We start from the raw sequence: 17,662 nt of genomic DNA, 5'->3' as shown, positions 1-17,662 counted from the left end.
TGTTTTTTTTTTTAAATAAGTTACTCGTTAAAAGTCCTTTTAACTATGGTGACTTTAATGACTCGTTGTGAGTCAGTTTATGCTGACATATGTAGTTACTTTTAGTTCGATATATTATGTTACAAGTAATAAAGTTTAACTTATCCAATAAATTTATTCTTAAAACAACCATGACGTAATAGACCTAAACCATCGGATTAAAGCAAAGAGAAAAGGAGAACAAAAAGGTAACAATCTTATCTGCAAATCGAATTCGTTTTTAAACTTGGAACAGTAATTAGAATAAATGTGAAATACAGATACATGTAACTTTGTTCATTAATATAAAACCAGTGTGAAATCGAGGTAAAACTTGATATATTTTCTTGAGACGATTCAACGAGCGGCAGCTTGAGTGTGGTTTTAAGGCCCGGAACCGAATGTCCATTTGCATTTTTCGGCCGTTAATATTAACTTTACATGCGGACAAAGGCCTCGAGAAATGCTGAAACAATTTCTTACAATTTTGCTTTTGCATTTAAATTACATTTAAAATTTTCGAATGTTTAACTTAGGTTTGAATAATTTGGAAATATGATAACGAATACAATAAGAATTGTATTCGTTATCATTAAGGGTATTAAAATTCGCCAGAGAGATAGATCATAGGTGTCTACGAATTGTTAAGTGAATGTCTTTACATTAAGCTTTTATATTTTCGCACGACACTTTGCACAAACCTGCTATCATTGCCGAGACAAACTGGTCCCTTATAGCGTGTAGCGGTAATCTAACTTCACTGCATCTGCCTTCAGCTAAAACCATTCAGAAGACGTTGACCGCATATCATTTTCAAGTCAGATTAGACACACCGTCCACAGAAGTTAAGGCGCTATGTTGTACACATTTGATTTTTACAAGGATGAGAGCAAATATCTTGGTATTTTCTGAAAATTCATGCGTAATTACAGTTATTCTTGTTCTTTCAATTTAACTTTATTTGAATTATTAATTTTTTTTTTATATATTCTTTCCGACTAGACGTGCCTTTGCAATTTGCCAATTATGCGTGTGATTTATTGACGTCACGGTTCTACTGTTTTGTACGAGGTTATCATTCGTGCAACAGATGAATTCAAATGCTATTGAAAGCTGAACATTCACTGGACAGAGGCCCTTTTATTGCGCTTATGCTGCTTTTATGAATAGATTTAGCATCCAATTACGAAAAAAAAAACGTTTTTATTTTATTTTGCGACGTGTTTATAGCGATATCAAGTATTTATAAGGTTAGGCTGAATCACAAAATGATCTGGTAATGGTAATGGTAATGAAATTTAATAAGGATGTATCATTTCCTCCATTATTTTTTGTTACGATAAAGGTCGCTACAAGGTCGATACTGAAGAACGTTTGCGAATTGGATAATGCTTAATTGCTTTTGTATTCAATTAAGAAAAATGTGTTTATTTAATTACGATCTGATTCCAAGTATGTTTTAATGATTTTTTACTAAGTAGTTTTAGTGTAAATTAGTTAACGGTTATTTCATTGGAGTAATTCAATAAGAGGATGAACGAGTAGCTACTTAAATTCATACACCATTGGTTTACTTTGGTTATATTATTATTATTTTTAATAATTATAATATTATAATAAATAAAATTATTATTAATATTATTGGGAAGTAAAGTTGTTGTTCTTTTTTTATAAAAGTTATGATGTTTGATTTTAATAACATTGTGTGTCAATTTGTCTGTATTAAAACATTTATGTGGGTAGTTTTCTAGTATCTGCGAGACTCGCTAGAGCTCTACCAAACCCATTCATTAATCTGTGGCTATATTCTCAACATATTTGTGTGACAATACAATTTTTCTAATGGGCTTCTTAAAAACGTTCAAAAACATTAAATTGTAAGGTTCAATAATCTAGAGAATAATCGTGTTAAAAGGTGAAAACGAACAATTCTGAAAACGAAGATAACATACGTTTGGAATGTAACAATTTCCACCCTCCTATAAAAGAGATATTTTTTTACGAAATGGATAAAGAAAAACTGATAAAGAAGATCAATCATATAAATTACATAAGTGTAAAAGAGGTCATAAAGGAGAACTAATAACTCGATTGAGTTTCTTATGCGGTTCTTTTGAGGTTTGAGATATATATGTCTTTTTCCAAACCAGTGATACAGTTTTGACCAGATATGTAACATACATTTATTCCTCTATTTTTAATGTAAGCATTTGACTGATAAAATAGTAATATAAAATGACCAGCCTCTTAGAGAAATTTTACAAATACGTCGTTATGATATGTACATCTACTTATATATATCATATACATACATATGTCGGTCTTGTAATTGGATTACATTACTGATATTAGTTGCACATATTCAATTACAGTTCAACCTGAGTAATCTAGTACTCAGTAGGTTGGTGTAGGGTTTGCATTCTCGAATTCATATGAAAATCTCGAATTCAGCTATCGAGTAACTGTATAAGGGACCGTAACTTTATACTTTATCTTATACTAGCTGAACGGGCTACTTTATCCGTGCGAAATTTATAAAAAAATTTTAACCTATAACACAAAATTTAGGAGGGTCGAATTAAAAAAAGTAGCCTGTCTTTACCTGCAACTCATACTATGTAACTCCAAATCAAATTTCATCTAAATTAGGTTCGTATTTATAATATTATTATAGAAGTAAATCATTTCTTTAAAAAAAATGTTTTAAGAATGACACAAAATTAAATACTACCTAATATGTACTAGGTAGTATTTATACAATTAAAGTTTGAACAGATAACAATTTTTCTGTTAACGCTTCAATTTAAATAATGTTTTATTTAAAAATACGAATACTGAGAAGGTTAACAGCTATTAGAAAATGTTTTAACAATAAGAAAAACTATAAAAAATGTTTTACGGGTCGTTTACTGCAATTACCTTCAAGTTAAAATGGAAATGTCATCATACTATTAAGCTTAACATATTAATGTTTATATTAGAGTTGCTAAAATAAAAGTATTGGTTACGTATTTGGAAACTATACAATACTATTAATAACTAGTTATTGCCCGCGGTTTCGCTCGGCTTTTAACTCCTAACTTCTAACGATCCCTGTTAAAAATTAGGCATAATAAAGTGGTACAGTGGTTTGGCCGTAAAAGAGTAACACGAAGACAGACAGACAGATTTACTTTCGCATTTATAATATTAGTATAGATTTTATTCTTGTCATTTTACATACATTATTTATTCAGAAAATTACCCACCCGATGGTAAATGCTCACAACTGACCATAGAAATATTAACTATCCCTTATATGGTCACCAATCTCGGGAACTAAACTGTTATCCGTGCCTTTAGTTACACTGACCCATTCCTTTAAACTCTGCATACAACAATACAGTCTTAAGTAGTGGCGGTTGATTATGCAGTGAGAGGGTAGTACCTACCAAGTCGGGCTTACTAACAGCCCTACCACAATGTATTTGATTGTAAGTCCATATATGTGTTATTAAATATAAGTAACAATATAGAAATTTACTTTAGGAATCAATATACTTGTTAACTAATACATTAACATTAAATTAGAAAATGCTTTTCTCTAAGTGTTGATATTGTCAATTATTGTAATATTTCATTTCTATTGAACTCCTTGATCTAAGGAGAAAACAGGTGTTCCGATTTCGATTAGAAAATATCACTGTCTATGAACATGTAATCTTGTTCGGAAATGACCCTCAGTTAACGAACAGGTTACAGTTTGCGGTCACCGACTCGAGAAATTGCATTCAGATTTCAGCTAGTCTAATACTAAAATGTTTAATTTACATACTAAGGTAATTACTACCTTTCATTGATTACTTTTTTTTAAAAAAGATGTTGATTTTAAGTTTTTAACTAAAAAATTTTTTGTAATGTAATTATTTGAACAATGCACAATTATGTTTTTAAGAGTTATTTATATTGTCATACAAGAGTTGGAGCTAACTTAAGTATCAACTTAATTACATATTTAACAATCAAGTTAGCTCTATCATTTATATTTTTTGTTAAAAAAAATGAATTGTCCTTTTCAGTATACAAACATACACGTAAGGATATGATACTACGCTGTTGAAATTAACGAATTAAATCTGAATTTGTATAACAAGTTTGAATATTTGGTTAAAATGTATATTTCAAGCGTTTTCAACATTGATGCAGAATATAAGTCCGTTAGTGTATATTCTTGTTATTTCACAAGACTAAACCAATTACTATTAAATGGCTGCCAAAAAGATTATCCAACATTTGTCAGGGCTTTGCGAAACGAATTCACCTTCAAATCAATTGCTCGCGGGATTGTACAAAAAGTATTACAGAGTCAAGGTCCGAGGTAACGGCTGTGCGGTAATATTGTTTGATCTGACTGTACAGGTGTGCTCAATGTACCTTGAAGACGGGTTCAGTCATTAAAATACTCATTACGGATATTACTACTACGGTAAGACCGAATTTAGTATAAAAGAAATGAGATTATTCACTTATTTCCATTGTGTGTCATAGCGTGTCCCGTTTGAATGTTTTTTTTTATTAGCTTTAAAATCGATATTTAAAATTTGTACGCCATCAGGTATTAATGTTCATTATTTTTAAATTGATTTGGGTTGATGAAACAATAGAGTTCAAGAATTCGTTTCATATATAGATATGAAATGTTTAATCCATTGTGTTTTTCTAGTTAGAAATAATCACGTACTGTTGACATATGGTCCTTAAACAAGCAAAGAATAATAAAAACTTATTGTAGTTGATTGATAGCTTTGTTTGCATATAACTGCGTTATCAGAAATACTTAAAACTACACGTTTATTCCCCCACTCATAATAACTAAGATAACCTTGCATCATGATTTATTCTGTCATTTCCGACATTATGCACGTTCAAAACACAATAACAACGTAATATTATATACTATTTACACCATGATAAATAATAAACTAAATATACATTAAGTTTAGTTGTAATTAAGTAAATATAAACTAATTTAAATTATGGACGTACAAAACAACGTTATACAAAAATGCGTTTTGACGTGGGGATATATTTTACAAATGACTTATTATTTAGGCTGCTTACTGATATAAAATAAAGGTCGCAGATTCGAATTTGAACGCTTGCGGTATTTGTTCGCTTCACTACTAAATTAAGCTCTACGCTGACAAATAATTTAATCAGTGTCATCTGAAGCGATTGCCATAGTTTAAGTATAACTCACAAAAGTATTTTGCTTAAAACATTTTTTTTTAATGACAATTGCCAGTGACAATTTGTCATTTTACAAATGCATTAAGAGTATTATCGTGTCATACTTAGTTACGGCGTATGTAATAGTATCTGAGCGCTCTTCTGAAAATCGTTCAAAACTAAAATTTAATTAACGGCTCTGTCAAAAATATAATATAATATTAAATATTCAACATATAGGCAGGTTTATAAGCTACGTCTATCTAAATATTAAAAACTTTTTTTTTAAATTTAATTTTGATTAATGTTCTAAATCATTTCCACTCACGTAGACGAAATCTCTTCTTTATTATGAAGATTAAATGATTGATAGAAATACAATTATTGGTTTATAACTTATTCTTAGTAATATAGTTCTATACGTAACAGTTTGCTGATAATCTTAGGGTCTGGCTTTTGATTCGATTTTTGTGATTAAATTGGATGTTTTCCAAAGAGGGTTTCGAAGTAAAACATTTGGTATCTGCGAAGGCTTTTCTTCAAGAAACCTTTGAATGTCTTTGAAAGAAAGATTTTGTAAAAGAAAATAAAAATGTACACGACAAAAAAAATAATCACATATGTATGAATATATTTTCAAGAATATAAATGAAACGATTCAGAGATAAACTAAGACATGCATTCTACCGTTCTACGTAAATAGAAAGTTTAACGAGCTTGTTATCGACATTAGGTTATCAAAACATATTATTGAACGTCGTTGGTTATTTTCCTTTCTATATTATTTCCGAGCAGTTCCGGATTAAGGACACTTGATAAAAGGAAATAAGCTAGCAATTCATCCACGGTTCGGCAAATGTCTCCTCTTGGGGCGATGGTTTGAGGCTTATTTCACCAATCTGTTCCACTGCGAGTTGATTTAACATGTGAGTGGAGTTTCATCCAATACATGCACTCACGATGTTTTCTATTGTTACCGAGAATGAGTGGTGCTCGCTCGGGTATGAAGCCGTATTCCTTCGGTTAAGATTCACGTGTTCTAGTCGCTGAGCTGATTGAGCGTATTGAATACTTGATACTCTAATATTGAGTGGTCAATAAAAAACTTGGTCAAGTAAAATTCTCGAACACTTTTCTTTTCTTTATATAAAACGAAATTGCTCGATAGAACATAGAAATCAATCAAGAGAGGTTCTGAAATCCAGGTCACGCGTCGCAGATATTTCCATGTAATAAACTGGGATTAACAAATGTCTGTCGCTGCCTTCGGTAAAGAAAGTTATTTATAAGAAATCTAAATTTCTCTATTCCAGCCAATTCATATTGGAGCAGTAGATCAGCGTGGTGGAATAAAATACTAATGATTTGCCCTAAGCGAGATGTGTTTGAGCAGCATTTGCATATAAAGAAGGTGTATTCTTTTTTGTAATATGAACTTAAATGAACAAGCTTCAAACAAGAGTTTCTTTCGCTTCTAGGTAGCATTTATATCTTTGTTTGTTGAAAAATGTCGATTCAAAAGCACTTATAGGCTTCTTATATAAAGTATCTTTGTTTTGATAATGAACAAAGTGTACTTCCTCCTTTGTCTGATGTTGTTAAATTTTATGAAAACGTGTACAATTTTTGGAAGTCCTTGTTCATGTCAAGAAAGACAAAAGATAAAAAGAAACCTTTCCATTCCATTATACTCTATAACTTGGTTATTTTTTTAGTGGCAATGAAAATTCTAAATCTATTTTAAATAACATACAATAATAGCCTTTATTATTGTTATTTACGTGCTATTATTGGTTACTGGTTTCGGTTTGGGAGGGCTTTTTGTCTTGTTGAATAATTAAAAATTAATGCTGTGACGTATTACGGTTTTACCGTAACAGTGATTACAGCTTGGTCGACCCGGGTTCAAAAAAACAAGTTTCCTAAAAGTATTGATCTTTAACAAAGATGGACATAGACTAGTAATAATAAAATTTCAATTATAGTTCAGATTTTATTATAATTGATGTGACTGGAATAGAGGCCATTGAACTTTATTAACAGGAAAGGCTAATCTTTTCGTATTAAAAGATTAAAATAAATAATTTGTATACGAATTTGGAGATTAGAAGTAACTTTATGTTAATAAAATGTATGTTTATATTTATTCAGTTACGGTAGAAAGCAAGTCAGTTATGTCTAGTTAAATATTATCTTAGCCTAAATCCTGCTTAATGATATAATTCTAACAAGATATATTCTGAAATGTTATCGGCAATTTCGTAGTCGTTTTCGTAATAATAAAGTAATTAGTGAACTCTAAGAATGAAATATAAACAGTATCTACGTTATTGCAATAACAAAATAATGAAATATTGCCTTATTATATTCAACTGGAATTCTAACCAGTCCGCCTATCAAGTAAGTCAGTCAATAGAGCTGACTGAGGTATGTTATCTGTCAAGTGCGTCTATGATTACTACTAGCACTCGGTGTAGCAACTCATCTGATGACGGAAACGTCATCATATGGGTTGTTAGAGACTACCAAGAAAGGCATTTCCAAGCAAAGCTGACGCCAGGTTGTAAAATCTGCCTTATGTCTGTTTTATCATTTTTTCTGGTATAATTTACAACAAACTTCATTTTAACATAATTGATATTTTCGACTTTGGGATTTTTATTCGATTTTTAGTTGCGAAGCAACAGCTATATTTAAAGCATTAGAATTAATTCACAACGAATCTAATTCTAAGAAATTTATAATTTATTCTTACTCGAAATCATGTCTGGTAGCATTACAAAATAAAAATAATAATAATCCACTTATTACGGATATAAAACAAAAAATGATTGATCTTCTAAATGATAATTACATATTCGAAATTATTTGGATTTCAAGTCATCAAGGAATAATTGGCAACGAAAAAGCTGATCGTGAAGCTAGAAAAGCAACTAATGAAAAAGATATTTGTAATACAATCAAACCAACCCCAGGTGAAATTAAAAAGAACATAAAACATAAAATAAAAATAGTATGGGATCAGTACTGGAAGTTAGAAAATACATCCAAATTAATCGCTATAACAAAATCAATATTTGATAAAGCCCCTACTTCATTCAGATGTAGAAGAGAACAAGTTATAATTACTAGACTGCGTATTGGACATACAAATATGACTCATATCCACTTAATAACAAAAACTAACCAAAATAAATGTAAATGTGGACTTAACCTGACAATTTCCCATCTTTTAGTCGATTATATGGCGTACAAAAATGAAAAACGAATATGTAATGTACCTAAAACTTTGAAAGAATGTTTGAATCAAGTAGGATATTCTGAAACCTTAAAATTTTTGAAATTAATTGATGTATATAATTTAATATAAGAATTGTTAGATTACTGTGGTCGCTAATGACCCTAGATGTTAAAAAGCGACCTAAAATAAATAAATAAAAAAAAAAATTGATATTTTATACTTTGCATATAGACTTGCACGAGAAAAGAAGCAGGGAAGACTTTCAAGCTCAGATTAATAATGATGATATATCATCATCGACTTTTCTCGGCCACTACACTGTATCATAGCACTGGATATACTATAGTGTGTGTACGCTATCATAAGTTCAATTTATTTTTTCTCACTCCATGAGACAGAAATTCCGACGAAGAGAAGAGTTTAGGATCGACCGTGTAAAAAAACTTGACACAAAAACTCAATAGTTTCTTATTGCCCCAACTCGATATTTGAAACCAGGTCACAGGGCACTTGATCATCTAGACGGGTCGAGTAATAAGCCAGGTCTGTAACAAAACAAACATGTTATGTACAGTAGGCGGATTGATCGTGGTAAAATTTATATTAGTGAATTCTATTTGCGTAACGTTCCATCAATCACAAAGATGGCACTGTGAGTGTCCCACTAGGACGTTCTCATTTCTGTCCCCTAATATCCGACCTATTTATTTGCCCATCACTCAGCGAGCAACAAGCTAATGAGGGATATAATGTACTAGCTAAGCCAACTTTATTGCCAATGACGCAGTCAAGCATCCCTTTGTTTTCTAGTTAGATACAATATATATTTAAAGTTACTATTAAATAATAAATAAAAGATAAAATATATTATAGTATTAATATAAAGGTAGGATAATAATAATGTAATGTTTGAAAATATTCTTTAAACGTAAAGGATGTACATCTTCTGTCTTTGTAATATCGTTTCTAGAAGTCTGGATTTTTGTTATCAAAGCTATTGTTAGTATGACTAAGGGAAATATGTTCACTAAAGTCATAACTATAAAAGGTTATGGATTACCTTTTGTCTCGCTAATCAACACTCAGCGTCATATATTGTCAACCCAAACTCGAGAACATATTACAACAGAGTTAGGTACGTTTAGACCTATAATTTTAATATGAACAAAATATTTATCAGGTAGTATGATAATGTGAGTTTTAAATAACTCACGTTGGAAGAAACATTGTTATAGCTTGGATGACTACGTTTTTCTTAGTTATTTCTGTCTCTTACGGATCGTTTTGATTACTATTTGTGTGATGAATGTTTTCGAAGTTATTCTTCTATTGTTTTAAGAGATAAAGAATTGATTTTTCAAAAAAATCTTGGGTTTATACTAATCGATTTTATATTATTTTATTAAGAAGTTCTTACTAAACGTATTTAATTAGTTTTTCATTAAAATATAAGCAAATAAAATGACTTTGTGAATGGCTTTTTAATTAAAGATCCTAACTCATATTGTTCTCAATCTAAAAACAAATAACGATAAAATACTTAACGGCCATAATAAACTTCCTACCGTCTGCTTCTTGGAACAATAAAATTTGTTTAAACCCATTATATTCACGGCATAGAACTTTTACTTCGAAATTAACTTTTGTTAAAGATACAAATTTACCTTTCCTTATTTTCGTGGACCTTAATTAAATGAAATAATCATTTAATTAATTTGTGAAACATCAATCCCTTATAGCAATATCGTAGTATTTTTAAATGTCTATCTCTTCTTAATATTTCATATTTAAGTAACTGTATGTATTTTTTTAACGACTAAATATAAGCTTATTATTTAATAGAGTTTCTACATAACATACTAATTTTAAATAAATAGAACATAAAAATGTTTTGTTTAAAATTACAAAGATTCTAAATTTCAATATAAGAAGATCAGCCTTTGCGCACCATTTATCTAATATTTTTTTTCTGTGTTGTGCAATAAAGTATTTTAAATTAAAAAATTAAAAGATCACTTAAAACGCCATGGTTAATAAATAAATATACCAGCTTTTGTTTAATTTTGTGCGCGCTCTGTAAGAGTGACTAAATATCAAAATAATGACTCAGATCCTATTAGATGTTTAGTAAAAGCCGAAGACAACAGTTTTTTATTTTTACGTTGATATTGTAATGGCTTTCTTAATTTTTTTGTCTACTAAATCGTGGGTGTTGGAAGACGTTATTAATGTTATACAACCGATTTTACGACCGCTTAAAAACGTCCGTCAAAAAAATTAACTATTGAATATTCATTAAAATATATATTTTGGTAGCACATATAATATAAATTAGCTTTAAGTATTATTTTATAATGGCAATCCGACACACACGGAAAGATTTCAGGCGCTAGAATTGCAAATTTCTTCTGGCTGCAATTGAGAATTATTGACGGCACTGACCTATCTCAAAATAGAACATTGGATCTGGGGATATAAGTCAGTTAAATAAATTTAAAATACCCACTACACAAATATTGACCACGTCGAATTGTGGTTAGTGTGCTTGCATCAAAGCAGGTATTATAATAATTAAATTTATATTTTAATATTTATTTGAAAATAGATCATATTAGAATAGTACAAGGTAAGTATGGTAAAAGTTCCACACTTCATAAAGAGGCTCGAATGTCTCGAGATCGTCGCTGGCCCACTTCCCTATTGTTTACATACAGTCTGCGGTATTTCAAGCGTGTATCTTGTCCTTTTGTCTCAGGATTCTATTGTCTATTCTGCATATTATGAAACTATGCCCACGTTGACGAATGAATGGAGAATGACGAATACTTCAGAACAGCGCGGATTGTCATAGACTTTAAAGTGTATCCGACTGTCTTTTTATACTACATCTGGTTTAGATGTTAGTTATGTTAATGAACACAAAGATTTGGAAATAAATTTTACATACTTTTAATGTTACGTTAATGATAACAATATAATAAAATATATTAATTATTATAATTATCATCATTCATATTCGACCTAATTAGCTTGAATTATCAATTCTGAGCTACTTATCAGATAAATATTATAAATGCGAAAGCAGTTTTGCTTATTCGTTTGTTATCTCATCACGACTAAACCACTGAACTGATCATAATGAATTTTAATATAGAGACATAGTTGGAAGCTATAGGAGAAGGACATAGTCATATAAATTACGGAATCTAAAGATGAAGTTGCGGGAAACAGCTAATATATAATAAACTTTAATGTATATGTTATATCCATGTGACAGAACTTAACGGTTTTGAAACGGAACATTTTCTTGAACGTGACAGGAAGTGTGACTGTTTAAAGGCCAGCACATCATCGGTCAAATCACACAATTATGTCGGCGGGATTTTAACATGCCCAAATTGTAACTATATGCATTCCCATAAAATCGGCTTTATATGCCATAATAAAATAATTTATACCTACATATACGGAACGCGACATCGCTGTGGCCAAAACTGGCTAGGAAGATTACTGATTATTCAGTACAATAAAATATTAGATATTTATATATATAAGCATCAATTGACTATATTAAATATAAGTGAATGTTATTTAAGTCAACGAGGATTGCGTTTATTTATTGATCTATCTCCGCATATTCCCACAGTCACAGCTGCACCCTGCGAGGGGGTGTATGTTCCCACACATGTGCTTCAAATCTGTGCATTGGACCACTTTGTATCAGGATGCGCAAACAGCTTATGGGAGGAAGCACCTTGCACTACTTATGTTACGTAGTATATTTGATTTAATCAATTTGCAGATATCGAATATGTTTTGTAATATATATATATATATATTTGTATGCATATAGCTCCAAAATTGAATGCATGATAAGATTTGGTGGACTGAATATAATAATCTATTTAAAAGACAAAAATTTGTGACATAATTATCGGTTTATGAACGATTATATGTATTTGTATATCTGTGACGTCAATATATTGTACATCCAGTACTGTATAAAATCTTATGTATAATGAGAATTATACTTTAATTAACTTTGTCTATGTTGGGTATGTAATAAATTGCAAACGTTATTAACCATTTAAGGATAGCGCAGGTGATGTTTTTATTCCTAACAAAAATGTTTTCCTTTTACTTCACAGTCGATTGAAATCTTTATTAGGACAACGGAGTAATTTCTCACATAGATTTGTTTTATTATAATGGAATTTTTTATTGAATTACTATATTCTCACACGCTTTTCAACATTAAATAGGTAATGTAATTTTGTTCACAAATCAAGGAAATTAATAATAATTGTGATTAAACTTACGAAAACCAATCTAGTAATATCGTAACTGTTGGAACTTAAATGCTTACCTAGATATTTGTCCAGCCGTTCAAATCTGAAAAAAAAACATTATTTTTTAAACATATTCTATATAAGTCGAAAATGTTATAAAAAAACGTGTGAACAGTGATTGTTTTGTTAAATATACTTCGTTTAAGTCAATAACAAATGGGCGTATGAGACCGCAAGATGTTCAGTCACATACACACACATTGTACGGAAACCAATTCGATTAATCTCAATTTATCCCTTTGTTAAGGCATTTCAAAGCCGTGGGTGGAATAATAATGTAGCCATCGAATGAAATAATCTTTTGAATAATGAATGCTAGAACGAAATGCGATTGTGTCATTACAATGGAGTCGTCTTCAGATTCGAAAATGTTCGATCCGCTTACTAGGCAATCAATCAATATCCCAAATATTTGCAATTATTAATTACACTTTAATAAAACGATAATAGTTTTTTGTTAACGAAATATGTTAATTAAATTGTTTACACAATCATAATGTGCTTTTTTTCATATGAATACCTTCTCTTAATAAAAAAGCAAAGCGTAAGGTGATTCCAATTTGAGTTATATTTAAAAAACGAAAGCAATATCAAATTAATTTCGTCATATTTATGTCAAATATTCGAATTCGTTGCCGAACTATTATTTCTGTAAACCTATAAAAAAGATAAGTCATATTATCTCTATGTTCTGCTGACGGTATTTGATTTTATTTTAATAAATGTAGTGACAAAAATATTTATATTTTCCTGTTGGTTAAGTATTATAGGTAGCATTGGGTATCGTGAAACCAGCTAAAATTGTCTTTGTAAATGTGCTTTTACGTTTCGGTTTTTATACGTTAAGTATCATTTAAATAGAACACGCCCGTAAATGTGTATGTAGAAGTATTTTTCATGCCAATACAACAAAAAGATAAATAAAATACGCTGTATGTAGGTACACTTTTCATTTTATCCAGGTTAACGTGATGTGTGGTTTTTAATTAATTAATATTAAAATATGAAGAAATTTATTAGAATTAATATATCAAAACTCGTTAATTTATAAATGTAATGTATTATCAAATAAACATGCGTTTTGAAGCATGAACGACAATGTTATCAGATAATTTAATTACGTCATAATAATAAAATTGATTATTTTGTACATAGATAACTGTGTTGCATTGCAACATGTTTAGATAATATTATGATATTTAGTAACAAATATGACATGATAATAACAAGCCCAAAGGTCGTGCACCAAGTCGTATACGTTATTATCTGATAGACTTTCTAAATACATATACTCTCAGAATTTCTTGAACACAATGATTTCTTCAATATATTTTGTATATTGTATTATTGTATGTAATTTTTTTTATATCTAATGTTTTTTCAAATTATAAATATATAGTAGATACATTATTAATTTTATTTTATTTCGCTTTATTATTTTCAATCAAATATAGGGACTTATTCCAATAATTTATTGTTATTGAAAATATGTACGTAAAAGTTTTCCTTTCGCATCACAAAAACTCCGATGACGTAAGTTAGCGAGAGTTTCATAGAAGATATTAAAAGTTTATTCGATAACAAAACTATTTTGAGCCTTAATACGTAGGCTGTAAAGATAAAAATGCATTAGAGCCAACTAATAGATACTATTCAGTGTCGTCGCTTCGATCGAAACTGCGTCCCGAGATTACTAAAGCGGTAGAGGAACTTTGCGATTCAGTTTTGAATTTCCAATGAAATACTATTTTTAGTAAAAAGATCAATACTCCGAACCATTAAAGCCGTGCATTCTTCAGCTATATTTCGGCACTGGATAAATCATTAATACGTTGTCAAATGGCGATTAAAGGTGTCATATTTAACGTGGATGTGTCTTTAATTTTATTGCTGATTGGTATTACGTTTTAGGTGGCTTCGAGCAGACCTAATTAAAATTGATTTCAAATAAAAAATATTCCTTTTTCAGTTTGTTAGTATAGTTATGATTTTTTCAAATGTAAATTGGATTGCCATATTGTTTCTTCACGTGAAATGTAACCGAAAATACGATGATACGCTTGATTAAATACGGGTTCAATGTCAGAGACTGGGTCAAACGTTATTAGTGCTGTATGTTGATTTTGTAGTGGATTTACATAAACATATAGTTTAACGAAGTCGTAATATGGTTGTATGTATATATTGTATTGTATAGGTATTCTTTATTCAGATGGAGTATTTTGAAAATCCCCAAGGAACTTTGAATGCTCTGGCATAATTTGTTCGTTGTAGTCTGTGGCTCGCTTTATAAACCTGTAAGTCGGTCCAATAAAAACTACGAATTTTTTGACAAAAAAATCTCAACGGAATACAAGTGTCATACGTTGATTGACAGTGTTACACTGGAAATGTATTCCGAGATATGGAAGTTTAAAAAAAAATCTACTGCGTCTGAGATACCCTGAACTATAGAAGTGAAGACCTTCAATACTTCGAAGTATCTTAGTTTAGACACCACTGCTAAAGTAAAACATCTTCTGGTGCAGCATATGTAAAAAATGACAAGTTTCTATTATAAACGTATCAATTTTGACCATTACATTATTTAACGAAACACATTATAGAAACGGTGCAATCACACAACCGTCTTTCGACGGCGGTTTTTCCGAACCGATGTGACTTCGAGAACCTTCAAGAAAAATGCGTACACATTCCTGAAAGGCCGGCAACGCATCTCCGGTGTTGCAGATGTCCATGGGCGGCCCTTTCCATCAGGTGAGCCTCCTGCCCGTTTGCAACTTATTGCGTAAAAAAAAAAAGATATGTAAAGTTTATAAAGTTTGCGATGCAACAAATAGTTTCACTTATGTCACATGTACTCAATTGCACGCGAACTTTTATTGTAGAATTGAATACTTTATAATATGTAGCAATAATTAAAAAAAAAAAACTTTACAAGTGACAATTACAATGTATGTGAAGATTGTTTATCATTTATCTATGATAAATGTAAACATAGAAAGTTTTATAAATATTAATGAGATTTATAATTATTATAATACAAAACGAAACATTATATTATGTATTGGAAAACAATGTATTTGAATATAGAAGACGGCAATTACGGTCGTCGTTTCACTTACATGTATGTTAGACATAGTATGTGCTATTTTGTTTCTGCATCGGCATCGTTACTGATCGAATTTCTGCATCGGGTGAAGAGAAAATAGATCTTGTAGAGGGTCGTTTCATATCAAAGGATGTTTGTACGTTGTAGTACTGTTATATGAATATGCGATGCATTTAAAATTATACTCAAACATATTTGTTTGAGTAGTCGTGTATTTTTTTCGCCGTATTCTTTTATTAGTCTTGTTTTATAAGAATCTTTATGTGCAACATTTGAGTTATAGTTAAAACAATTACCATTTTTTTTTTGTTATTTTTGTTGGGGCGGTGTGATTGTTTGATCTTTGGTATATATCTGTTCGAAATTAATGGACGTCTAAACCGTTTGACCGATCGCCATGAATGTTTATACAAATATGTATTTTATGGAGGTTTTTATGCTATACATTATTTTATTGTAACTCGCCCTAGATGACGTCACACATAAACTTTTATATTGCATAAACCATCGCCAAGACAATTGATATTCCTGTATATAGAAAGATACAAAAGTATGCCTGACAAGTTCTGCTTGTACAATTGAATACTATACGACCGAAATAATTTTGTTTGTTAAACGCGCTATTCTCAGGATTTACTAGTACAGTAGTAAACATAATTTTTTGCATTATCTAGCCCATTTATTGAGGAACGTATAACGATTTAGACTATAACGCCACGACCCACGGGGGAGTAGTAAAGCTTAACGCGAGTGAAACCGTGCCGAATCCCTAATATTATACAATAATAAAAAAAGCTTATAAGACAAATAAAAATAAAACGAGAAAAAATAGTAATATAGAAATTAGATTTATATTGAAAACATAAACATGTTAAAAAATAAAACGCTATCAACTATTTATAATTATAGAATCAAAAGAAGCTACCAGTGGGTTTAACTTTAGATTTATGACCGAAGCTGGCTGCGCTATAAATGTAGTAACCCTTTGAGGATCGAAGCAGACATTCGAGATAAAACGAGATCAGTCAAACACCAATGTCACGGTAACAGCTTGCAAATGGGAGACTTTGGAGCTTATTTGATCACGTTGCTCCAATGCGTCGATACACATCGGACAGATTCTCATCGCACACATCCATATTCCGTTTCAGATCATTCACGTATGATCTGAAAGGGAATATGGAATATTTCATTTCAGATAATCTTTAATGAACACGTTAAACACGAGATAATATTATTTAAAAAAAGTTAAGGACATGAATGCGGTGCTTGCCCGGGTTTCCGTAATCTTTGGTTATTCAGTGGGGCATCTCGTTTCAATATTGCGGGGTGACGTAATTGACACCCAATAATAATAATAATCTGTGTTAGGGTATCATTGCTCGTACCTTAGGACATTTATTTTAATCTTGAACTTTATCCACGGCTTAAAAAGTTATTCCTAATATAAGCCGGCATCTGATTTACATAATTGGTAAATAACGATTGTTGAATATGTTATGACTTTAGCAAATGAAATAATATAAATATTTTTGTAGTCTCTTATTGATATAATAAAAAAATACTATAAATAAAAGAGTATTTTGTTATATTAATACACATAAAGGTAAAAGAAATACTTTGTTCAACAAACAAACAACCTTTGAATCAACCTTTATATAAATTTATTAAATAAATGATAATTTGAATATGATGCTTTTTTAATATTATTTGTTAAATATACATATCATATTT

At 30.2% G+C, this 17,662-nt stretch overlaps 1 protein-coding gene across 2 annotated transcripts in view; it reads right to left on the bottom strand.

The window, feature by feature from the left end:
• LOC113393970 (ADP-ribosylation factor-like protein 4C) overlaps nt 1-17,662 on the bottom strand; it is a 56,906-nt gene that overhangs the window by 17,916 nt on the left and 21,328 nt on the right. Inside the window, exon 2 of one of the 2 annotated variants that reach the window (XM_026631118.2) lies at nt 12,834-12,859. The exons of the other annotated variant lie outside the window; for it this stretch is intronic. The gene's annotated coding sequence lies outside the window, so the exon portion shown is untranslated. The remainder of the gene's footprint in view (nt 1-12,833; nt 12,860-17,662) is intronic. 2 annotated transcript variants of the gene reach the window in all.

Source organism: Vanessa tameamea, chromosome 16 (genome assembly GCF_037043105.1).
Source record: "Vanessa tameamea isolate UH-Manoa-2023 chromosome 16, ilVanTame1 primary haplotype, whole genome shotgun sequence".
NCBI lineage: Eukaryota > Metazoa > Arthropoda > Insecta > Lepidoptera > Nymphalidae > Vanessa > Vanessa tameamea.
The sequence above is the reverse complement of the archived record's forward strand: the minus strand, read 5'-3'. Positions and strand labels throughout refer to the sequence as shown.